Raw genomic sequence first — 25361 nt, 5'->3', positions numbered from 1 at the left:
CATGCCTGCATCCGAGCGCGACAGGAAACTAGTTCCTAGGGGCTCACCAAGTACAAAAGTTTTCTCATTTTACAGCACTTGAAATACTGACATCAATATTAAAATAAAAGCAAGTTTTACTCAATAATCAAAAATACAAAAGACCGAATATCCCAGTGGCGGATATGGAAAACGGTGCCTGCTCAACCCTCCCACGCTACTAGAAAGTGTATAGAGCTAATTAGATCTGCAAAAGGTTGTAAACAAGTTCTTGCCAAGCCAATCCCTTCTTCATCATGAAGGCTGGGACTGTCATGGAGCTCAGGCCGCTGCTTATGAGGGGGCAAACTTCTTCGCTGTGCTCAAACCCGTTTCTCATATTCTACTGATTTGGCAGTAAATTGTACAGGCCTCTGCTTGAGCTGGGTCTTGAATACTTGGTTTGTTTAGAAGTTCTTGTATTCCTAATAAGATCTGTTTGATCGTGATAGCTGGTCTTCAGTCCTTGTCTTCCTCCAGGATCGACAGGTATACTGTGACGGAAGGATACACGTTTGGATCAAACAGAAGTGGCTCACCTTTACAATTGGTGGTGAGGAGGGGTAGTCATCTTTGAAAAGCATCCATAGCTTGAACAGGGCTCCTTCCCGTGGAGTCCCCTTCTTTCCAGGGATAGCGCACTCCCAGTTTATCAGGTTCATTATGCCATCAGGGTTCTTCGTTGGGACAGCCACAAAGCCAAAAGAGTGGTCCTTCCCCGAAGCTTTCCTCTCCTGAGCAAGTCAGTTGAGGGCAAATCCAACATATTCAAAGTCTCTGGGCTACCACGGACTGGACCGTCCCAGCAGCAGAGGTGGCTGCACTCCTTTTGTGTATCTTGTTTTATAGGAGGTCCTTGATCCACTTAAACTTGAGCTTTGTACAAGGAGATAATAATGGATCGATTTGCATTCTTCTACATGCTGACCACCAATTGAACCAGCACCATTTGTTGAAAATGCTGTCTTTTTTCCTACTGGATGGTTTTAGCTCCTTTGTCAAAGATCAAGTGACCATATTCTATTCCAGTAAGATCTACCTGCCTGTCTTTCTACCAATACCATGTAGTTGTTTTTTGTTGTTGTTGTTGTTGTTGTTTTGTTTTGTTTTGTTTTATACCACTATTGCTCTGTAGTACAAATTGAGGTCAGGATGGTGATTTCCCCCAGAAGTTCTTTTATTGTTATTTTGCTATCCTGGGTTTCTTGTTATTCCAAACAAATTTGCAAATTGATCTTTCTAACTCTGTGAAGAATTGACTTGGGATTTTGATGGGGATTACACTGAATCTGTAGATTGCTTTCAGCAAGATGGCCATTTTTACTATATTAATCTTGCCAATCCATGAGCATGGCAGGTCTTTCCATCCTCTGAGATCTTGAATTTCTTTCTTCAGAGACTTGAAGTTCTTGTCATACAGATCTTTCACTTGCTTGGTTAGAGTCACCCAAGGTGTTTTATATTATTTGTGAATATTGCGAAGGGTGTCATTTCCCTAATTTCTTTCTGAGCCTCTTTATCCTTTAAGTAGAGAAAGGATACTGATTTGTTTGAGTTAACTTTATACCCAGCCACTTTGCTGAAGTTGTTTATCAGCTTTAGTAGTTCTCTGGTGGAACTTTTGGGGTCACTTAAGTATACTATCATATCATCTGAAAACAGTGATATTTTGACTTCTTCCTTTCCAATCTGTATTCCTTTGTCCTCCTTTTGTTGTCTGATTGTTCTGGCTAGGACTTCAAGCACTATATTGAATAGGTAGAAAAAGAGTGGGCATCTTGTCTAGTCCCTGATTTTAGTGGGATTGCTTCAAGTTTCTCTCCATTTAGTTTGATGCTGGCTACTGGTTTGCTCTATATTGATTTTACTATGTTTAGATATGGGCCTTGAATTCCTGGTCTTTCCAAGACTTTTATCCTGAAGGGGTATTGAATTTTGTCAAATGCTTTCTCAGCAACTAATGAGATGATCATATGGGTTTTTTCCTTTGAGTTTGTTTATATAGTGGATTACGTTGATGAATTTCATCAACCATTCCTGCATCCCTGGGATGAAGCCTACTTGATCAAAATGGATGTGTTCTTGGATTCAGTTTGTGAGAATCTCATTGAGCATTTTGGCATTGATTCATAAGGGAAAGGGGTCTGAAGTTTCTTTTTCTTTGTTGGGTCTTTGTGTAATTTAGATATATGTGTAATTGTGGCTTCATAGAAGGAATTTGGTAGTGCTTCGTCTGTTTCTATTTTGTGGAATAGTTTGGACAGTATTGGTATTAGGTCTTCTATGAAGGTCTGATAGAATTCAGCTTTGCTTATTTGGGAGACTTTTAATGGCTGCTTCTATTTCCTTAGGAGTTATGGGACTGTTTAGATGGTTCATCTGATCCTGATCTAACTTTAGTATCTGATATCTGTCTAGAAAGTTGTCCATTTCCTCCAGATTTTCGAATTTTGTTGAATACAGGCTTTTGTAGTAGGATCGAATGATTTTTTGGATTTCCTCTGATTCTGTTGTTATGTCTCCCTTTTCATTTCTGATTTTGTTAATTTGGATACTGTCTTTGTGCCCTCTGATTTGTCTGGCTAAGGGTTTATCTATCTTTTTGATTTCCTCAAAGAACCAGCTCCTGGTTTTGTTGATTCATTGTATAGTTCTTTTTGTTTCTACTCCATTGATTTCAGTCCTGAGTTTGCTGTCTACTCCTCTTGGTAGTATTTGCTTCTTTTTGTTCTAGAGCTTTCAGGTGTGCTGTCAAGCTGCTAGTGTATGCTCTCCCCAGTTTCTTTTTGGAGGCACTCGGAGCTATGAATTTTCCTCTTATCACTGCTTTCATTGTATCCTATAAGTTTGGGTATGTTGTGCCTTTGTTTTCATTAAATTCTAAAAAGTCTTTGATTTCTTTCTTTATTTCTTCCTTGACCAAGTTATCATTGAGTAGAGCATTGTTGAGCAGACTCCTTGTGTATTTGGGCTTTCTGTTGTTTTTGTTTTTATTGAAGATCAACCTTAGTCCATGCTGATCTGATAGGATGCATGAAATTATTTCAATCTTCTTGTATTTGTTGAGGCCTGTTTTGTGACTGATTATTTGGTCAGTTTTTGAGAATGTACCAAGAGGTGCTAAGAAGAAGGTATATTCTTTTGTTTTAGGATGAAATGTTCTATGGATATCTGTTAAATCCATTTGGTTGGTAACTCCTGTGTCTCTGTTTAGTTTCTGTTTCCGTGATCTGTCCATTGCTGAGAGTGGGCTGTTGACGTCTCCCACTATTATTGTGGGAGGTGCAGTGTGTGTTTTAAGCTTTAGTAAAGTTTCTTTTATGAATGTGGGTGCTCTGCATTTGGAGCATAGATATTCAGGATGCAGAGTTCATCTTGATGGATTTTCCTTTGATGATTATGAAGTGTCCTTCCTCATCTTTTTTGATAACTTTTGGTTGAAAGTTAATTTTATTTGATATTAGAATTGCTACTCCAGCTTGTTTCTTGGGATCATTAGCTTGGAAAAAGTTTTCCCAGCCCTTTACTTTGAGGAAGTGTCTTTGTCACTGAGGTGTGTTTCTATGCAGAAAACATATCCTGGATCCTTTTTAAATATCCAGTCTTTTAGTCTATGTCTTTTTACTGGGGAATTGAGTCCATTGATGTTGAGAGATATCAGGGACCACTGATTGTTGTTTCTGATTATTTTTTTTTTGTTAGAAGTGGAATTATTTTTGTGTGGCTATCTTCTTTTGGTTAAAAGAAGATTACTTTCTTGCTTTTTCTAGAGCATAGTTTCCCTCCTTGTGTTGGAGTTTTCCATTTATTTTCCTTTGTTGGGTTGGATTTGTGGAAAGATATTGTGTAAATTTTGTTTTGTCATGGATTATCTTAGTTTCTCCATCTATGTTATTTGAGAGTTTTGCTGGATCTAGTATCCTGGATTGGCATTTGTATTCTCTTAGGGTCTGTATGACATCTGTCCAGGATCTTCTGGCTTTCATAGTCTCTGTTGTGAAGTCTGGTGTAAATCTGATAGGTCTGCCTTTATATGTTACTTGACGTTTTTCCTTTAACTGCTTTTACTAATTTTTCTTTTCTTTTGTTTCTTTCTCTCTTCTATTTCCTTTCTTTGTTTCTTTGTTTCTTTGTCTCTTTCTTTGTTTCTTTGTTTCTTTGTTTCTTTGTTTCTTTGTTTCTTTCTTTCTTTCTTTCTTTGTTTTGTGCATTTGGTGTTTTGACTATTATTTGACAGGAGAAATTTCTTTTCTGGTCCAATCTATTTGGAGTTCTGTAGGCTTCTTATATGCTTATGGGCATCTCTTCCTTTAGGTTAGGGAAATTTTCTTCTATAATTTTGTCAAAGATATTTACTGGCCCTTTAAGTTTGGAATTTTTGCTCTCTTCTGTACTTCTTATCCTTAGGTTTGATCTTCTCATTGTGCCCTGGATTTCCTGATGTTTTGGGTTAGGAGCTTTTTGCATTTTACATTTTCTTTGACTGTTGTGTCGATGTTTTCTATGATATTTCTGCCCCTGAGATTCTTTCTTCTAGTTCTTGTATTCTGTTGGTGATGCATCTATGACTCCTGATCTTTTTCCTAGGTTTTCTATCTCCAGAGTTGTCTCTGTTTGTGATTTTTTTTACTGTTTCTATTTCCATTTTTAGATCCTGGATGGTTTTGTTCAATTCTTTCACCTGTTTGGTTGTGTTTTCCTGTAATTCTTTAAAGGATATTTTTGTTTGTTTGTTTCCTTTTTAAGGGTTTCTACCTGTTTACTTGTGTTGTCCTGTTTTTCTTTAAGGGAGAAAGGACTTTATGTCCTTCTTAAAGTCCTCTATCATCATCATGAGATGTGATTTTAAATCAGAATCTTGCTTTTTTGTGTATCCAGGACTTGCTGTGGTGGGAGAACTGGGTTCTGAAAATGCCATGTGGCCTTGATTTCTGTTGTTTAGTTTCTTTCACTTGCCTCAATCCATCTGGTTCTTTCTGTTTTAGCTGGTCTTGGTGTCTCTGACAGTGGCTTGATGCTCCTGTAAGTCTGTGTGTCAGCATTCTTGGGAGACCAGCTCTTTCCCAGTGAGATTTAGGTACAGAGAGGTATGGCATAGGGTCAGCCCAGGGTGCAGATGGAAATTGGTAGGCTCTTGTCCCAGACTGTTCCTCAGTTCTCGTGTCCTGAGGGCTACAGGAGAGTCCCTCTGAGCAGAAGTGGTGGTCTTACCCGTGCTCTCAGGTGTGTCAGCTCTTTTGGGAGACCAGTTTTCTCCCAGCGGGATCTGCATACAGAGAGCTATGGCATAGGGTCAGCTTGGGGCACAGACAGAAACTGGAAGGATCCAAAAGCCTTTTTCTAGTAGTCACAAGATAGTAGTTCCTGTTCAGAAGTTCCCCAAATCATCACAGTTTGTCTTGTGACTTGTCAGGATATTTGGCTTTAGTAGCCCAAACTTTAGACACTGGAATCTTGAGGTGGTGTTGTGGAAAGCTGGAGTCCCTACTCACTCTTCTATTACTGCAAACCACAGAACAGAAGGCAAGGTCCACTGTGTATTTTTTTTTCTGGTGCTTTGTGTGGCTCAGTAAACAGAGAATCTACATACATATTAGCCATAACCTCTCTCCTCTTGAAAGTTAGTAATAAACAAAAGTCTTTGGAAAGACAAAAGAAAGCACAAGAAAATTGTCCCCAAAACAAAAACAAAACAAAACAAAACAAAAAAAACCAGAAATATATGTGTTTTGGGCCATATGGGACTCTTAAGTTTTCATTTCTAACTCCCCCAGGTGACATTCCCACAGCATGTAATACTGATTGATGAACAAAAAAAAAAAAAAAAACAAAACAAAAAAAAAAAAAACAACAACAACAACAACAAAAAACCAAAAAAAACCCCCAAAAAACAAACCAAAAAAACAAAACAAAACAAAACAACAACAACAAAAAAAACCTTTAAAAATCCCCAAATTTCTGTCTTTAGGGTACAATCACATTTCCCTCCAATAACCCAATAATGCAGGTACAGATCTTAGTGAAGTGAGACACGGACACGGCATCTGATAAGATAAATATTCATCGCTCTCACTATCAATTTTTAAGGCATGGAGAATAGGAGAGGGAAATATGATGAGGGTTGAGAGATGGATATGGAGGGTTAAGATCCCAGCTTGGCCTGTTATGAACTCTATGACTTGAGCAAGTTCCTTGACCTGACACAGTCATGTCAAGTATAAAAACTGGAGCGGGAGGGGCCAATCTTGTGGAATTGAGAGAATTATGTAACCAGATGATAGGTGGTACCCAATAAATGTAAATTGTTTGCCTTATTAATTTTAGGAAGATTTATATTTTGACACTTGGCTTTATCATAGCACAATTGCAAAGTCTATTATAATCTCTGTGGCAATCGGTCTTTCTTATTATCTTTGAATGAGGGGTGGTGATTAGGATCATTAAATTAATTAGTGCATGTAAGACGTCTTGGTAAATGTTGAGAATCTGGTTGCTCTCCACACACATATATTCTTATTTCCTTCATTTAGCAGTAAAGTTGGTATGGCAAATCAACCTTACAAAGGGGTATCAAAGAATTAGTATCTGAGAGATTACAAAGAAAGAAAAATAAAATAAAGAAAGAAAGACTGCAAAAGAAACTTTTACTCTCCTATAGTAATTGTTGTCTTGGAGTCTTACTGTCTTCTCTGTTTGCTAACCTAGGCCTAGTCCTGGAAACTTACAGCTTCTGTACAATCTTATCTAGGCCTAGAATGTTTTCAGTCACTTAAAACTTGCGGCTAAAACTTACTGCTGAATAAGCTCACCTTGTCTAGTTCTTTCTGAACTCTAGCTGGCTGGTTCAACTCTGCTGTTGTGGTTCAAAACTTCTCCACACAAATTGATTCAATCTGGCTTTTCTCGGCTTCTGAATTGCTCTTCTTGGCCTCATGCTAACTTTGACAATATATTCTAATCTTCTGGTTCCTTCTCATTTTCTGGGTCATTCCGTCTTCACCTGTATCTAACTTGTTCTCTTCAACCTGCCTGTAAAACTCTTCAGACAAAACTGCCTCCTTTCTCTCTATGCTGCTATACCCTCCCTCTCAATGCTACTGTACTGCTCTCCACACACTCTACTATATTCCTGCACTGGACATTCTTCCTCTTGTACTATTTCTCTCTCCCTTAAGTAGCTTTCCTTTTCTCTCTCTTCTTGTGGGAGTTTAGCATATCCTACCTATCCTGTCAAATCTTTCTCTGATTCATCAATTTTTCTGCCACTCAATTAGATTTTACTTTCACACATGGCTGTTTCCTCCTACATCTTTACCTTCATTATTTGGGATTAAAGGTGACTACTAAGGGTGTGTGTATATTCCAGCCAGAGGGATTAAAGGTGTGTGCTAAGGGCTGAGCCAGACCCTAACTAGAAGCAGGCTCAAATGTCCTGTAATAAAAGGACAAAAGAGAGGTAGGTCATTCTCAGACCTTACCCATAGACACTATGATATAACAAATCTGGGGTGGGAGTTAGACATTGTTCATGTTTATGACTCTTTAGAAGTTCTCATATGACTTTTCATATGTTTTATTTTAAATATATATATCAATACATACCAATAAATCTATATATGCCAATATAATGTGTGTATATATATACATATATATATATATATATATATATTTCTTCTCCCATGACTATAATTTTATCTCCCTCCTTTCCTCCCAGTCTCTCCTGACCACTCCTCTGTTTCTCTTCAGAAAAAGAGCAGGTCTGCCATGGATGTCAACTGAACATGGCATAACAAGTTGCAATAAGACCAGGCACAAACCTTCATATCAAGGCTGGATGAGGCAACCCAAGAGGAGGAAAAGGGTCCCAAAAGCAGGTAAAAGAGTCAGAGACAGGATTTTCTTCCACTGTAGGAGTCCCTCAAGAAGACCGAGCTAAAACGGAATTCTCAACTGAGGAATCTCAAATGACGGATAGGCACTTAAAGAAATGTTCAACATCCTTAGTCATTAGGGAAATGCAAATCAAAATGACCCTGAGATTCCACCTTACACCAATCAGAATGGCTAAGATCAAAAACTCAGGTGACATCAGATGCTGATGAAGATATGGAGAAAGGGGAACACTCCTCCACTGCTGGTTGGATTGCAAACTGGTTCAACCACTTTGCAAATCAATGTGACAGTTCCTCGAAAAATTGGAAATAGTTCTACCTGAAGTCCCAGTTATATCCAAAAGATGCTCCAACACATAACAAGGACACATGCAGCCTTATTTATAATATCCAGAAGCTGGAAACAACCCAGATGCCCCTCATTGGAAGAATGGATACAGAAAGTGTGGTACATTTATACAACGACACGAATTTTTCAGGGAAATCGATGGAACTAGAAAATAACATCCTGAGTGAGGTAATCCAAGCCCAGAAGGACATACACAGTATACACTCACTAATAAGTGAATATTAGCCCAAAAGCTCAGAATACCCATGATATAACTCACTGACCATATGAAGCTTAACAAGAAGGAAGGCCAAAGTGTGGATGCTTCAATCCCATTTAGAAAGGAGAACAAAATGGGAAGTAGAGGGAGGGAGGGCTCTGGGTGAGAGTGGAGAGGGAGAAAAAAAGGCGGGCAGGTTCAGGTATGGTAAGAGACAGTAGAAAATTTCAGAGGGCCAGGACAATGAATAGAAATATGTAGCAGTGGGGGTTGGGGGACGGGGATAACTACTACAAAGTCCCAGGCACCATGGATATGAGAGGCTCCAGCACCCAGTGGGGATGAAATTAGCTGAAATACCCAACAGAGGAAAGATAGAACCTGAAGAAATCTCCTTCAGTAGATAAACATGGCCCCCAGTTGAGGGAAGGGGCCGCTCACCCATCTCAAAAAATTTAACCCAAAAGTGTTCCTGTCTAACGGAAACACGGGTACAAAAATTGGAGCAGAGACTGAAGGAAAGGCCATCCAGAGACTGTCCCACCTTGGGATCCATCCCATCTGCAGACACCAAACCCTGACAGTATTGCTGATGCCAAGAAGAGTTTGCAGATAGGAGCCTAATATGGATCTGTCCTCTGAGAGGCTCTGCCAGCACCTGACTAAGACAGATGCAGATACTCACAGCCATCCATTGGACTGAGCCTGGGGACCTCAATGTAAAAGGGAAGAACTAAAGGAGCTGAAGGGTACTACAACCCCATAGGAAGAAGACTGATTTCAACTAACCCGACACCTCAGAGCTCCCAGGTACTAAATCACCAACCAAAGAGTTGGGTCCAACACGGTTGGGTCCATGTCTCCTGTTACATATGTAGCCGAGGATTGCATTATCTAGCATCAATGGGAGGGGAGCCCCTTGGTTCTGTGGAGGCTTGTTTCCCCAGCAAAGAGGAATGCTAGAGGGGTGCGGCAAGAGTAGGTGGGTGGGTAGGTAGGGGAACACCCTCTTAGAGGAAAAGTGGAGGAGAGATGGGATGAGGGTTTGCAGAGAGAAGACCCGGAAGGGGAACATTTGAAATGTAAATAAATAAAATAATCGTTAAAAAAATTTGAAAAAGAAAGAAGATGAAGGCAAAGAGGAGGAGGAGGGGGAAGACCGAGCTGTAAACTGTAACATGTATGCACAGGACTTACATCAGACCCAATCAGGGAACCACATTGTTGCTTCAGTTTCTGTGTGCCCCTATGTGTCCTGGTTAATTGATTCTGTAGCCCTGTTCTTGTAATATACTTGACCCCTTTGGGTCAATCGCCAATCCTTCTCTTCCATAGTCTATGCTCTGTCTAGTATTTGACTATGGATCTCTGCATTTGCCCCTATCAATTGCTGGATAAATTGCTGACAACCATGCTAGGCTCCTCTCTATAAGGATAAATCTCAAGGCTAACCAGGGACTCTGGTTCCTGGCCTTTAGGTATATCAGGCTTGGGCTCCCTCTTGTGGCATGATTCTCAAGTTGCACCAGTCGTTGGCAAGCTCTGAGCCACCTTTACCCCAGCATGTTCTTAAAAATATCTTGGCCGTTTTGACTGTTATTAAAATTTCGAAGGAGTTTTGATTTGCGTTTACCCAAGGACCTATGAAGTTAACATTTAGGTGTCATTTGAGTTTGTTCTCTTGAGAATTCTCTGTTTACCCTATTTTAAAATTTGGTTTATTTTTTAATATCTAGTTTGTTAAGATATGTATATCTTGGGGTTGGGGATTTAGCTCAGCGGTAGAGCACTTGCCTAGCAAGCGCAAGGCCCTGGGTTTGGTCCCCAGCTCCGAAAAAAAGAAAAAAGAAAAAAAAAGATATGTATATCTTTTGAATATTAGCCCTCTATTGGATATGGAGTTGGTGAAAATCTTCTCCCATTCCATAGACTGCTGCTTTTCCCAAATGATGGTGTTCCTTGCAGTGCAGAAGCTTATCAGTTTCATGAGGTTTCACTTATTAATTATTGATCTTATGCTAATGGTGTTCTGCTCAATAAGTCTTTTCTTGTGACACCCGCGGATCCCGGCCCGCAGCAGCTCTCTGCTCCCAGAACCCGTGGGAGAGATACCTTACCGCCTGGTCAGTGGCACTGAGGCTGCAGAGCAGAAGAGACCACCAACACTGCCCACCCTGCCCACATCCCTGGCCCAAGAGGAAACTGTATAAGGCCTCTGGGCTCCCGTGGGAGGGCCCAGGAGCGCAGGAGCCCTGCCTGAGACACCACCGAACCTGAAGAAACAGACCGGATAAAACAGTTCTCTGCACCCAAATCCCGTGGGAGGGAGAGCTAAACCTTCAGTGAGGCAGACACGCCTGCGAAACCGGAAGACTGCTCTCTACACATTGTTGATTCCAGAGGAAAACACTGGAGGCCATCTGGAACCCTGGGCACGGAGGCTCCTGAAGAGGCGGCGAGATCTTCCTGGTCGCTGCCACATGCAGAGAGCCCATGGGCAGAACCCGCGAGCGAACTTGAGCCTCGGGACCACAGGTAAGACTAACTTATCTGCTGCAAGTGACTTGCCGGGTGGAATCGACAACAGAGGCAGAATCCCTCTAGGACCAGGCACGCCCTGTGTTTACATCGGAAGTCCCACACCAAGGATCCCGGCCTGCAGCAGCCTCCCTCCCCCGATCCTGTGGGAGAGATACCTTACCGCCTGGTCAGGTGGGCACTCCTGAGGCTGCAGAGCAGAAGAGACCACCAACACTGCCCCACCCCCTGCCCACATCCCCAAGCCCAAGAGGAAACTGTACAAGGCCTCTGGGCTCCCCGTGGAGGGGCAGGAGCAGCAGGAGCCCCTGCCTGAGACACCCGCCGACCTGAAGGAAACAGACCGGATAAACAGTTCTCACCCAAATCCCGTGGGAAGGAGAGCTAAACCTTCAGAGAGGCAGACACGCCTGCGAAACCAGAAGAGACTGCTCTCTGCACACATTGCTGATTCCAGAGGAAAACACCGGAGGCCATCTGGAACCCTGGTGCACGGAGGCTCCCAGAAGAGGCGGCGCAGATCTTCCTGGTCGCTGCCACCTCGGAGAGCCCGTGGGCAGAACCCCGCGAGCGAACTTGAGCCTCGGGACCACAGGTAAGACTAACTTATCTACTGCAAGTGACCTGCCTGGTGCCAATGAGTTTAAGGCTATTCCCCACTTTCTCTCCTGTCAGGTTTAGTGTATCTGAGGTCTTTGCGCCACTTGGACTTGAGTTTTATTCACAATAATAAGTATGGATCTAGCTGTATTCTTCTACATGCAGACATCTAATTTAGCCAATACCATTTGTTGATGATGTTGCTTTTATCCAGTGTGCATTTCTGGCTTCTTAACGAAAATCAGGTGCCCATATAGGTGTGGGTTTAGTTTCGGTCTTCAGCCGGATTCCCTTGATCAATGTGTCTCTTTTTATGTTGTTTTTATTACCGTAGCTCTATAGTGAAATTTGAGGTTGGGAAGAGTAATACCTCCAGAAGTTCCTTTATTGTTCAGTATTGTTTAGCTTTCCTGGGTGTTTTGTGTTTCCATATGAAACTGAAAATTGTCCTTTCACGATCTGTGAAGAACTGTATTGAGCTTTTAATTTGGATCGCATTGAATCTGAAGGTTGTTTTTGGGAGGATGTTCATTTTTACTCTATTAATCCTGCTGATTCATAATCATGGGAGATCTTTCCACCTTCCAATAACCTCTTTACTCTCTTTCTTCAATGTCCTGAAGTTTTTATCATACAAGTTTTTTACTTGCTTGGTAGAGTTACCACAATATGTTTTATATTATTTGAGGCTATTGTGAATGGAGCTGTTTGTTTCCCCGATTTCTTCATTTTCTTTGTCATTCTTTTCTATAAAGGCTAATGCTTTGACGAGGTAACCTTGTATGCAGTGACTTTGCTTAAAACGCTTGCCAGATGTAGAAATTTTCCAGTGGAATTTTTAAGGTCATTAATGTAACTATCATATCATCCACAAGTAAAGATATTCTGGCTTATTCTTTCCCAGCTTGTATCCACTCGATCTCCCTCAGTTGTCTTATTGCTCCTAGCTAAGACTTCAAGTACTAAAATAAACGGGTATGGACAGAATGAACAACCTTGTCTTGCTCCTGATTTTAGTAAAATTGCTCCGAGTTTATCTCCACGTAAGTTGGTATTGACTACGAGCTTGTAGTAAACTGACTTTATTATATTGAGGTATGTCATTGTATATCTAATCTCTCCAGGACTTTTGTCATGAAGAGACATTGGATTTTGTCAGTGGTCTTTTCTGCATCTAATGAGATGATCATATGGTTTTTGTCTTTCAGCTTGTAAATATGGTGGATTATATTTATTGACTTTTGTATTTTGTACTGTCCCTAGATCTCTAGGATGAAGACTACTTGATCTTTTTCATGTGTTCTAGGATTTGGTTTGCAAGTGTTTTACCCAGAAATTTGTATCTATGTTCATAAGGAAAATTGGTCTGTGGTTCTCTTTTGCTGAGTCTTTATGGAGTTCAGGTATCAGAGTAGCTGTAGCTCATAAAATAAATTGGGCAGTGTTCCTTCTGTTTCTATTTTGTGATAATACTTTGAGGAATAGTGGCATTAATTATTTTAAAGTCTGGTAGAATTCTGTACTAAAACCATCTGGCCCTGTGCTATTTTTCTTTCTATTTTGTGGGGAGAGAATTTAAATGAGTGCTCCTATTTCCCTAGGGGTTATGTATCTGTTTAAATTGCTTCTATGATATTGATTTAACTTTGGTATATGGTAAGCATTGAGAAATTCACCTATTTCATGAATTTTCCAACCTGGCAGAGTACAGGTTTTTAGATTTTGTCTTTATGATTTTCTTGATTCCATTTTTAGGCCCCCATTTTCATCTCTAATTTGGTTAATTTGGAACTTTTCTTTCTGCTGCTTTAGTTAATTTGAATAAGGATTTTTCACTCTTAATTGATTTTCTTAAAAGAATCAGCTCTTTGTATCATTGATTCTTTGTATGGCTTTTGTTTTTGTTTCTATTTTATTTATTTCAGCCTTGAGTCTATTTCTTGCTGTTCACTCCCTGTGTGTGATTTCTTCTTTTTCTTTCAGAGTTTTAGGGGTGTGTTGTTAAGTGATTCACATCAGGTATCTCTGTTTTTTATGTTGATATTTAGTGCTCTGAACTTGCCTCTGAGAACACCTTTCCTTATGTGCCATAAGTTTGGGTACGTCGTGTTTTCATTTCACCACATTCTACAAAGTCTTTAGTTTCTGTCTTGACACACTTTTCATCCAGTAATAAGTTGTTCAATTCAAATTTGTTTTCAAGCTCTGTGTTTTTTTTGTTGTCTATGATGTCTGTGGTGGTATGATAAAATGCGAGTTGTCGTTTCAACTTTCTTGCAGCTAATGATACTTGCTTTGTATCTGAATATGTGATCAACTTTGGAGAAAGTTCTATGAGATGAAGAGAGGAAGATATATCCTTTTGTGTTTGGGTGAAATGTTCTGTAAATATCTCTTAGGTCCATTTGGGTTATAGAATCAGTTAGCTCTAGCATTTCTGTTTAGTTTGTGTCCAGATGACCTGTCTACTAGTGAGAGTGGGGTATTGAAGCTTCCCATTTTCACTGTGTGAGGGTCAGTATATGATTTAAGTTGTAGTAGAATTTCTTTTATGAACTTGGGTGACCTTATGTTTGATGCACAGATGTTACAAATTTAAATGTACTTTTGGTGGCTTTTTCTTTGTTGAGTAAGTAGTGTCCTTCCATATCTCTTCTGATTCATTTTTGTTTGAAGTCTACCTTGTCACATATTAAGATTGCTGTATCAACTTCTTTCATAGGTCCACAGCTGAAATATCTTTTTCCATTCTGTTACTCTGAAGTGATGTCTATCCATGATGCTAAGGTGTGTTTCTTCTTACAGAAGAAGGATGGGTCCCATTTTTGCATCCATCCTGTTAATCTGGGTCCTTTTTTTTTTTTTTTTTGAGAATTGAGATCACTGATATTAATGAGAGATATTAATGAGCAGGGTTTTTTTTGATTCTTATGATTTTGTTGTTTTTGTTGTTGTGGTGGTGGTGGTAGTGGTGGAGGAGAAGATGGTGGTGATGGTGGTGATGATGGTAGTGGTGGAGATGGAGTGGTGGTCATGGGGGTTGGTGATTTTCTTCCTATGATTTTCTGGTCTATAATTACTCACTCATTGTGTTTTTTGGGTATGGTAACTTTCTTCAGTTAGAGTTTTCCTTCTAGCCCCTTCTGTAGGGCTGAATTTATAAGCAAATGTTGCTTGAATTTGGTTTCATTATGGCATGTTTTATTTTCTTCATCTATTGTGATTAAAACTTTTTCTGGTTATAGTAATCTGGGATAGCACTTATGGTCTATTATAGTCTGTAGAAAATCTTTTCAGACCCTTTTGGCTTTTAGAATCTCCATTGAGAAGTCAGGTATTGTTGTAATATGTCTTCCCCTGTGTGTTACTTAGCTGTTTTCCCTTGGAGTTTTTAATAGTATTTCTTTGTTCTATGTGTTTTGTGTTTTGGTTATTATGTGCCAAGGGAAATTTTTTCCTGATCCAGTCTATTTAGTGGTTTGTATGTGCCTTGTACTTTGATAGGCATTCCCATCCTTAGGTTAGGAAACATTTCTTCTATAATTTTGTTAAACATTTTTTATGTCATTGACTTGGGTTTCTTCTCCTTCCTCTATTCCTACCACTCTTAGATTTAGTCTTTTCACATTGTCCCAGATATCCTCAATGTTTTGTACCAAGATTTTTTAAATTTAATATTTTCTTTGACTGTAGTATCCATTTCTTCTATTGTGTCTTCATTGCCTGTCTCTCCTTATCCCTAACATATTTAATTCTCCTCTTTCCAATCAGGCACTTCCTGCTACCTGGAATAGTCACTTTAAATGGCTATCTTTTCTTTCATAGTTCCTGTGATTCCTCCAACCTTTTTCATTCACCAGATGCTCTAACAGTGGTACTGACTACTAGTTCATTCACGGTAGTTTTATCTGCTATCTCGAGCTGTCATAAAGTCATATTGCTAATTTTACAGCAGATGTGCAGTCATTGCTTGTCTGCCCATAAAAGATCAGTGTTCCAGATAAAATTGAACACAGCATACAGCCTTCATTTGTTTGGAAACACTCATATACCTTTTAGTTTTACTCTTTTATTGATATTGGAAAGATACTATCAAGTTTCAGCATTACCTTTCTGTGATTAAATGGCTGGCTAATTCAACCCTGAAATTCAGGCTAAGGGTTATTACAAATCTGGTAGTTAGGGTTTTACTAGGGCTTTGCATTTCATTCACATGTGATGAAATAACAAACATTATGTAATCGGTTTGGCATAGCACAATGATTGTCATGCAGTCTAAATAGGATGTGGAATTGTCACTCCCAGAATCCCTAAAAAATGAGATTATCTGTGCCAGTTTCCTAAAGTGACAGCTCAAACAAGTCTCATCCTTTCTCACCTCTGCAGGTTCAATTAGGACTGCTTATATCTGGGAGCTATCTGCTCGGAAATCTTGTTATGCACCTCACAAAGCTTATGTTTAAGGCCTCCTGTTGCACAGAACTAGTTCAGAAAATCTCCTCTGTGTACAGAAAACAACAACCAATTAAAAACAAGTTTTCCAAGCAATGACTTATATGAGCCACTTTGATGAGCAAAAGTATATAGATTCCCCAAATACCAGATTTATGACATTAACTGGCAAGACAGTCAGTTAACTCCTATATGTGAAGGGAATATATTGGATCAAAAGAATATATCCATTCTGATCCTAGCTCCTAAAATTTGCCCTATTCCCTCTCCCCACCCGCCCCCTGGGGAGGCCATTTCTGCATCTCTAAACCTTAGCTTTACTAGAGGCAAATAGAATCTGGTAAAGGTTTCTGAATGTGATGAGTTTGGTGGCTTTGATAAGAGCACACATAAACCAGAGAGAGTGAAGATGAAGTCATTAGGGGTTATGTTAATAATTAGTTTATGGGCTAGAGAAATGGCTCAGTGGTTAAGAGCACCTATTGCTCTTTAGAAGACTCCAGTTTGGTTTCCAGAACCGAAGTCTTCTGGCTCCCAACTACTTGTTACTCCTGTTCTAGGATATCTGATGCCTTTTCCTATCCTTCAGGGTACCTTCATACATGTCAAACACACACACACACACACACACACACACACACACACACACACACACACAGAGAGAGAGAGACAGAGACAGAGACAGAGACAGAGAGACACACAGAGAGAGATCATTTAAATAATTAATTTGCTATAAGCAATTACATGTGCTTTAACTCAACAAGAAATTTCAGGAATGAAGCTAGCCAACCAACAACAATCCTTTACGTTCCGTATGTGCTGAAAGTGGTGCAATAAGGAAATGTGTGGTTTTAAAAAAAATGAAAAAGGAACGTGCTCAGGCTGTCCCTTGTTACAGAGTATCAGCCTTTCATGAAGAAGTGGTAGGGATATTAATATTCAATAATCTAGGTAAATCATTGTTTATTGGAAGAGTTAGTAGTGTTTGTTGGCAGAGGTTGAAGAATTAACTTCTAGTCACATATGAGTAATGTGACCTCTGGTCAAAATGTCCAAAATGCCACATGCCAGGATTAGTTCAGATTGGCTGGACTTAGGGTGCCAGATGATGTCTCTGCATGGCACATTGACAGGGTAGGCAGAGCTCCATTAGACCAAGTGTGGGTGGCCTCGTGAACATTCTCCTAGTGAACTTAAGGATGTCCTTGAGGATTTGCTTTGTCAACCCTCTTTCCATAGTCTTCCATGTTTCCGGAAATCACATCACCTGGTCAAACTCACAGTGTCCTTGGGAAAATCACACGTGAAGAGGTTTGCATCGCCTCACTACCCTTTCTCATCAAAGACTCAGAAACCCTGCTGAGCTTGAGCCACTAAGTAGCTTCCAGGGTCAAAAATTATCACCACCCCTTCCTTCCTAGTTTCTATAGAAGTGAAAATGGCCACAGAGGAGTCCCCCACACTTTCTAACTCACCTGGAACAGGGCAATCACCCAATTCTGAGTGCTCCCTGCCCTGCCCCAAAACCACATTTCTGAAGAGGCAAGGAGGGATTAAAAAATAACCCAGAATTGCCATAGGGCTTAACTTGGGGTGCCACCCTAGGGAGAGTAATGGATTCATGTACTTCCTTTATAGGAAATGAAATCTCCTGCAACCCATGGGTAGGTGAGTTTTTCTTTCTTTCTTTTTTTTTTTTCTTTTCGGAGCTGGGGACCGAACCCAGGGCCTTGCGCTTGTTAGGCAAGCACACTACCACTGAGCTAAATCCCCAACTCCAGGTAGGTGAGTTTTTTATGTCAAAACTCCTCTGGTCTCTGTTTCACTCTGCCTCACCACAGCCGATTAATTTTGTTTGTCTTCGAAACAATCAACATGTTCTGATGTGTAGTTAAACAGTTACGTAATTCATTTAAAAGCCATATCTGTTTCCTTATATTCTGCTTTGAGCTGTTTTGTGTGCTTTTCTGAGTAGCCTCCTCTAAGTACAGAAATAAGACAGAGTTAGCAGTATACTGCTCTCTATTTTAGAGTTCATGTAACCAAGATTATTACCTTATCTTTCCCATCCAGGTTGGTTAAATGAAGACTTAGGAAGATCTGCCTCACAAAAGTTACATTCCTGAAAAATGCTGGCATCAAGAGAGATGTGAGCATGATGGAAGCCATTCTCTATATAAATCACTTCTTTATTGTAATTAACCTTGTTTTTATTTTGCTTTTAATTGGCATTCAATATACACAATGAAACTACACTGTTTATGGTTCTAAGTTTGTTAAAGTACTTAAATGTATCTATTTTGTTTTCATCTTTGAAAGTACCTTGAATGACAAGTTTCTCTCACACACATGGCATTACCATCAGATCATATATAGAAATGTTTGTTTTAATTTGCCACATGGATAGTCTCCAGACTCCCGAGCTTGCTGCATCTTGTAATTCATTAAAAATGGAGCAATGAATGTCTTTGGTTTCATCATTGAACTGTAGCACATTCTCATAGGACACAGAAAAGGCCGAGTCTCCTCTCTGGGAGACATTCTTCTGGAGAAGCAGATGTAAACCATTCCTCTCTGTTAGGGAAAGCAGAGGACTAGATCCAATGGGAGAGCATCTTCTCGTGTCTGAGTTTCCAGACAGGCTAGATAAGAGGTTCTGTCAGTGCTAGGTGCACTCTTACAAGTTGATCCAAGTGTGTTATAAAAACGTTAGCCCCCGCCCCCAACAATGAGTGCAGTAGGGGCATGCATGTCTTGTGAGTAATCAATAAGTTTACTTGGATTTAAGACTTATTCAACAGGAGCGAAGCCTAGCTAACTACTCAGAGCAGCTGGAATCATGGTTGTTGGAGGAGAATCAACAACCACTAATTTACTAAACCAGTATAATTCCTACAATTCTACACACATTGGTCCTTATATCCACAGGAAAGTGTAGTTTGGTGACTCACCAAAGCCCATCATCTGGTTCTGTGTGTACTTGTGCTCGTGGCTCAGCATTTCCTACAGTGGGGAAAAAAAAAGTAAAACAAAGTCTCAGATAGAACTTACTGCAAAGGCAGTCGCTGAGAGGCTTTAATATAGGTCCTTACGCAGTGATGAGCCCTATCATGAAGTCACTTTCCTTGGTGCTTCATAGCTATAATTTTGCACCATAATGCAAATGTCTGATATACTGGGACCTGATATGTGACCCCTGTGAGAGAATCAGTCCCCAAAGGGTTGAACACCGTTTCTAGCAGAAAGCTGGCTCACTCTTTCAAAGGTCCCCTTCCCTTCATTAGTCACAGCCAATGAGAACCCCTGTAAGGAAAGCATTCCCCAGGGACAGTCCCCTGGGGATTCAGTGTCATAGGCTGTGTTGGGTACTTGTCCCAGAGGCACCCTTTACCAGGCAAGTGACTCAATTCTAGATTCCCAAAGAAAATTAATTTTGAAACATGTTATTTTTAGGTCTTTAAAAGACTGTGTTGAAGGCTTGCTAACTATCCTTTGGGAGAAGTATGTAGGGCATAGAAATTTTAGTTTCCAAGTAACTGAGGAAAATCATGTTAATGGGCGTGTCATTGAGAAGATACTAGGATCCCAGGATTGCTTCTCATTTTCTGATTGTCATGAGTAGCAACTTTTCCCCACCACATGTTCTTGTCACATATGTCCTGCTTTGTCACAGTAACGGAAAGCTGACAGACATGGTATAAATAACATTGATTATACAGTTTAGGCCACTTATACTTTAGACAGAATTAAATCACTGCAGACACTTTTTACTATCAAATATGCCAGCAAATACCTCACCTTGCTAGCAGCTATTTCTTATGATAGGCTTCAGATCTATTACGTTACCGTCCTATTGTTGTCTGAACCTCAGCCAAGGTGTCATAGCCCAGACAGATATCATCAGTCCTGCCCTATGTAGCAAGACATAACTGATTCAGCATTGGATGAATTTCAAGTATGGAGTTCCCAAATTTAAAAAATTTAAATAAATTCTGTTAACTCTAAGTGTTATTTTTTTTTTTTTTAACAATTTGACTTTATTGTTACATGTCTGTGTCGGAGAGGAGATGGCTTGGGTTTCATTTTATCTTGTAATTGGGAGTGTTGGATTTGCATAGAGTATTTAGTAACATCTGGACAGTTAATGAATTTAGTGGGGGTCAGTTGGTGGTGAATGTTTGGCAGTCATTTGTACTGAAGGAGCATGAGGAGAGAGCTTAAATTAATTCTGATTGGGAATGGTTGGCTGTCGGCAACAGGTCATCTTGAGAGAACAGGAGGGGGTGAGGATGAATATGCAAAGCAGGAGTTTTGAGAATACCCGGTGTTGAAGGAGGGTTAAGCAAGGAGGGTTAAGCATGCTGTTATCCGGGTCATGTTATAGGGTAGCCTGGAGGGAAATGGGATGAGCCTCCCCACCCACCCACCCATACCTACCCACCCACACCCACCCACACACATATACACACCTAGCCCTTTACAATCGGTGGTTCTCCAGCAGCTAGTCCGCCTTGTTTCGCTGGGCTGCCGCTGCTTCCATATCGCAAACAGGCACCAGATTCATCCCCAGACAGTTTGGACAAGGTCATTTTGCACAACTTGATTTGTTTCAGGATCAAGGTAGAACAGGGTGGAGTTCTTGCTTGCCATGCCTGCTACTCTAATATAATGCTCAAAAAGTAGCCCCATTTCAACTTGAGTTACTAAGTAATTGTGTCTTTTAAAAAGAAAGCCCCCAGGGTCAGCAGGACTTTACTCTTATCCTAAGGATTGCTCACCACAAGATGTCTAGACCATGACCCTAAGGCCAGCCCTTTCAACACCTGAGTCTTGACAGCAATTAAAGAGGAGACTTATCATGGAGCCACAGTGGCTCATTTCCCAAAACTGTTCCGCCTCTCCCTTATTATGTAAGCATTATCCTAAGATATTAATCGAATGCTCTTTCTGTCTCTGAAATCTTACTTATCTGCTGCTTGCTCAGAAAACTGAAACCAAACCAAAACCAAAACATGATGATGCCTCTCTCAGTAGAAAAAAATCCTCGGAGTTGAGACAATTGTTATTTATGCCTCTAAAAACCCCGCCTTCCTCTTTTGCAGCAGTTCTCAGATTGGTAAAGGAGGCTGTTTGTCGCAATGTTGCTATAAATAAAATAACGTTTTTTTTTTTTTTTTAAATCTTCTAAATTCAGGAAAGTTCTCTTTGGTGGTTTTTCCCTAAGGGTCTTGAACTCCATGACACTAACAGTTTCTGAGCCAGTACCACGTCCTTTCCTGCGGAATGTGCCCCCATCCTGAAAAATAATCTTTACCCCCAACATACCTTCCTGACAGGAAAAAACATATACCATACACTCCGAGGTAATCTGCATTATTTGATTATCTGTGTCTTCTCTGAACTTGGCAGGCTGGGAAGTTTTTCAGAACCTTGGCGCTCCCTTTTCCCCTCCAGGAAACACGACTCAACACAAATATTGTCACATCTACCTTTGTGTGACCCTGACAGACATGTTTGTGTTTCCTTTTTCATTTGTGTTTGATGACTTTGTTGCCTTGCAAACCCAAATTTAAGCCTATGTCAATCCATCAGTGATTCAAAACCTCTCCTATTTTTTAAAGATAACATCCCTGTGTGGGGCTCAGCAAAGCCACAAAGCCTTCTCTCATAGCTGTCCTCTGAACACAGTCTTAACTGTCCCAGTGAAAGGGGCGTCACCTCCTTATGTCCAGTTCCCTTTATTTTTTTGTCTAGCTCTTGATATTTTATGGGGACCCCATCCTAATGGCTCATATAATAGCCAGTCCATCAGAGACTAATTTCTCTTACAGTTCCTTAGACTGTGCCGTTTTCTCTCTCAAGGAGGTTTAAACTATGTTGCTTAGTTTCTCTGTTTCTGTGACACTCAGACAGATTCCATCTGACTTCCTATCTCACTGTCTCAAGAGTTAGGTCTTGAGAGGCTCTTTCATTGTTTTTCTCCCACTTAAAACAGTTCAGAAACTATTTCAATATACCTCAGTTAGCAAAGTTTGGTTTTGTTATTTATTTATTTATTTATTTACATTAATTCCCCCAGGCCATCTAGTTTTATTTCAACCTGATACAGGCTAGAATCATGAACCTCAAGGATTGATAGCTAATGCAGAAAGCTGCAGCTTACTGGGAGTGGTTTTACCCTTTAGCAGGTGGTCCTAAGTCCGTAAGAAAGCACACTGAGCAAGCCACAGAGATCAGTCTTGAAAGCAACCTTCTTCTATGGTTTCTGCATCAATTCCTGGTTCCAGGTTCCTGACATTGACTCCCTCAGTGATGGAGTAGGACCTGAGAGTTACAAGATGAAATAGACCTTTTCTTCCCCAAGTCGCTCTCTATTGTCTATCAGGACAATAACAACTAACTATAAAAGCCCCTGTCTATATGATGAATCACATATTTTCCTTCCATTTTTGTACAGATCAGACTAATGGGTATCTTCTATCCCCTTCTACCCCTGTTGTTCAGTTCTTCTCACAGGTTCCAAGTTTTTAGCTAGAAAGGCCTAATTTGTCACAGGTCTAATTTGCACTCCCTTTCTATTGCATAAGATACTGTAGTGGGTTGGCCTGATGCTGTTTGTTTTCCGATGTTAACACTGCTTTCTCAAAGGGGGTTGCCCTAGACAAGCAGGACATCATGTACTCAGGTGATACCATGTCAACCTTCTCCCCATTTTAACTAGTCAATAAAAGGCTAGAGCCTGTGATTGGGCAGTGGAGGGGGAAAGTGGGATTGGAGGTTCAAAATTGGGGAGCAGATAGAGAAGAAAGAGGAGGACAGAAGAGGGAGAGAGGGGATGGAAGAAGAGGAGAAGCCATGATAGATTGGAACTCTGTGGTCAGGAGAAACAGCAAGTAGCAAGGGGTCTTATAGCTAGGGAATGAGTCAGTATAGTGTTCGATCTACCCAGTCTAGGCATGTAGCTTATAATTATAATATCTGAATTGTGTACTTTTTATATGGACTTATTAGTGTTGGAAATAACACCAACAAGATCCAGCTACACAGCATCCATTTCAATGTCTCCTTTTCCCTTCATTTTTCTGGTCAAGTCAGAGTCTAACGTAATGGATAGCATCCATGTGTGTTTATCCTTTTCCTTCTTTATATGTATAAGCTTACTCTGCAAAGGCATCTGGGGCTCAGTTGCAATTCTTATCATTTACAGCAAAGGCCACTCAACTGACATCACAGCCTTCCTGTTCTATCATACCAATCTTGCTACTTAAAGATCGTAATATATCCTGTAGTCTATCAACAATTTGGAGGTGATTTTTGTACTTGCATGGTAGACACTGTTTATCAAGAGGGCATGTCACTCCATAGCATATAAAGGAAGATGGATGTCTCAGTTAGGATTTTGTCACTGTGAAGTGATACCATGACCATGGCAACTCTTAAAAAGGAAAACATCTTATTGAAGTTGGCTTACAGTTCAGAGATTTAGATCATTATTGTCATGGCAGGAGACATCGTAGTATGTAGGTAGACATAGTGCTGAAGGAGAAGCTGAGAGTTCTACATCTTACTTCACAGGCAGCAGGAAAAGACTGTCACACTGGGAGTGGCTTGGGCATCTGAGACCTCAAAGCCCACCCCCAGTAACCACTTCTTATAATAAGGCCACCCTTACTCTAACAAGGCCACACCTCCCAATAGTGCCACTCCCTATGGGCACCATCTGAGCATCTGAGCACATAAGGAAAGGTAATCACAGATGTTATACCTTCCCATGAATGTCTCAGAATACATTATAGGGGCCATGTGATTGATTCATTTCAACTCATTTTTGGTTTGATTAGGCCCTGTTTGGGTACTAGTTTTTCTGTCTTAACTTTACCTGAAGAAATGTAAATGTCTAGTCAACTCAGATAGGGCATTGATGTAAGTCCAATGAAATAATGATACCAACTATGGCTTAAGGAAACAGCGGGTTTATCAGAGTTACTTAGAGGAGCTTAAGTGAGGGATTATTAATAGAAACATGGATGGTTCAAAGACGGCTGTCAATAGACCACTGAAAAGCCCAGCATAGAAGAGAACTCAACCATGGCTTCATCTAAGAGTTCCCTGCATAGTTTACGGGTAACTTTCCAGCAAGAGACTTCTCTCTCTAGTAACTGTAATTTACAGATTTAGCACCCTGTCTGCAAGGACTTTAAAAATCTTATAACTTTGAGGGGCCTTTCTGAGCCTTGTAAGTTCCATATACTTCCTGAGGCTTGTAAGCTTCATGGTCTTCCTGGGACTTTTAAGTTTTGTTTACTTCCTAAGACTTATGAGCCTCCCTCATCTGAGGGTGGGAGGCAACACTTCATTTTCAGCTAAAAGCTATATAATATTTACCTTAGGAAGAATCAAAGAAAGGTTCTCCCCAGAGTCATATTTCATAAAGCTCTAGGAATATTGGCATAGTTTGCAAGCCTACCTTGTTTTCCAGCTTTAGGAAGGATTTTCACATGACAACTAATTAGGAATCCCTTTCTTTGAAGCTACAACATTTTCTCAAATCTCTTACAATATCAGCAGGTTGATAAAGGCTCATGATTTAAACTTGGCCATAATGTTGAACAGTAGTTCGAATTTGGACAAATGATGGTCAATTCGAATTTCAATTTCTTCTTCTACAAAGTTTGACCTATTATTATAATGAAAATCACATTTGTAAAATAACCGTCTTCATATACAAAGTAAGAGTTCTGTAAATGTAACTTTTTTTTTTAAACTTTAGAAAGAATAGGAAGTCTCTGGGGTTAAAAATTTGTAGAAGCTATATGAACAGAAGCTAGATTTCAAAGAAATATGGATTGGAAGGAGTTAAAAGAGCTTTCTTGGCTTCTGAAAATTGTTCAGCGATTAGCCAATTAAAGGCTGGCAGCATAGGAGCATACAGACATAAAAATGTATTGAGTTGTACACCTAAGATTTGCACATTTATATGCATGACACTCACATGGATGTGCAGCTAATACTTTTAAAAAGGTATCCAACTTGACCTGAAGATAGGTTTTTCTATATTATTTTTATTTATTAGAAAAGCATTTAGCTTTAGATCTGGCATGCCAATAGCTCACCACCTTGAGAGCTGCAGTTGTCTGTCTCTTGGATGTGGCCCTGTTTCAGAGCCAGCCTGGAGCTGACAAGCATATTGTGAGGGTCATGCTTCATCACCACTGACAGCTGGAGATGATGCCACCACATGCCTTTGGCAGAAAGGCTCAGGGAAAACCAGGCAGTGGACTGTGCTGCCTACCCTTAGGCTGCGAGGCACAGC

At 40.3% G+C, this 25361-nt stretch overlaps 1 pseudogene; it reads right to left on the bottom strand.

The window, feature by feature from the left end:
* Positions 1-182: 182 nt before the first annotated feature.
* On the bottom strand, positions 183-20637 carry LOC116898323 (annotated as a pseudogene).
* Positions 20638-25361: the final 4724 nt, after the last annotated feature.

Source organism: Rattus rattus, chromosome 4, assembly GCF_011064425.1.
Source record: "Rattus rattus isolate New Zealand chromosome 4, Rrattus_CSIRO_v1, whole genome shotgun sequence".
NCBI classification, from domain to species: Eukaryota; Metazoa; Chordata; class Mammalia; order Rodentia; family Muridae; genus Rattus; species Rattus rattus.
The sequence above is the reverse complement of the archived record's forward strand: the minus strand, read 5'-3'. Positions and strand labels throughout refer to the sequence as shown.